The sequence below is a fragment of the Malurus melanocephalus genome, unplaced genomic scaffold (genome assembly GCF_030028575.1).
Source record: "Malurus melanocephalus ecotype Western Australia unplaced genomic scaffold, MMel_1.1 scaffold_9256, whole genome shotgun sequence".
Lineage (NCBI taxonomy): Eukaryota > Metazoa > Chordata > Aves > Passeriformes > Maluridae > Malurus > Malurus melanocephalus.
The window spans coordinates 1-1086 of NW_026632486.1; the positions used below are offsets into that span (position 1 = coordinate 1).

The following is a 1086-nucleotide window of genomic DNA, read 5'->3' on the forward strand; positions in this document are numbered from 1 at the left end:
GGGCTCTCACAGGGCAGCTCCTCCTCCAATCCAAGGGCGATCTCCTCCAGGAGGGGGCGGAACCACGGCAGAGGCTCCGCCCCTTCCGGCCACGTCACTTCCGGTTTGGACTCCGCCCCTTTCCTCTTTAGCCCCGCCCATCTCAGCTTCAGCTCCGCCTCCTTGGAAGGGTCTGGGGAGGGGAAAGAAATTTGGGGGAAAAATCCCAAAATCCCCCAAAATTGACCCCAAAAAACCCAAAATTGATCCCAAAAAAACCCCAAATCCCAAAATTGATCCTAAAAAATCCCAAAATCCCAAAATTGATCCCAAAAACCCCCAAAATTGATCCCAAAAAACCCAAAAATACCAAAATTGATCCCCAAAAAAACACCAAATCCCCCAAAATTGACCCCAAAAAACCCCAAAATCCCCAAAAATTGAGCCCAAAAGTCCCAAAATCTGACAAAATTGACCCCAAAAAATCCCCAAATCCTGAAATTGACCCCAAAAAACCACAAAATCCCCCAAAATTGATCCTAAAAACCCCCAAAATTCCCTGAAATTGATCCTAAAAAACCCCCAAATCCCAAAATTGATCCCAACTCAAAAATCCCCCAAAACTGACCCCAAAAAAATTCCAAAATCCCCCAAAATTGATCCCAAAAAACCCAAAATCCCCTAAAATTGATCCCAGAAAACACAAAAATCCTCCAAAATTCATCCCAAAAACCCCCAAATTCTCCCAAAATCCCACAAAATTGATCTCAAACCCCCAAATTTTCCCCAAAATCGACCTCAAAAAACCCCAAATCCCCCCCCAAATTGAGCCCAAAAAATCCCAAATTCCATCAAAAAACTCCCCAAAATTTGCAATTTTCCCCCCCAAAAATTCCCAAATTTTCCCAAAAATTCCCAATTTTCCCAATTTTTCCCAAAATTCCCCAAATTTTACCTCTTTGGGGTCCCCCCAGCAGCTCCATCATGGCCCGAAGGACGAAGCTCCCAAAAAACCCCAAATCACCCCCAAAAAGCCCCAAATAAAACCCCAAATCATCTCCCAAAATTCCTGAAATCCCAAAAAATTCCCAAAATTTCCCAAAATTC

General features: G+C 43.8%; 1 long non-coding RNA gene across 1 annotated transcript; it reads right to left on the bottom strand.

Annotated features, from left to right (window-relative positions):
- On the bottom strand, positions 1-1027 carry LOC130588666 (uncharacterized). The gene is made up of 2 exons (XR_008967003.1): positions 935-1027; positions 1-172 (listed from the first exon to the last, which is right to left on the bottom strand). It is a non-coding gene; the product is annotated as an uncharacterized LOC130588666 (long non-coding RNA).
- Positions 1028-1086: the final 59 nt, after the last annotated feature.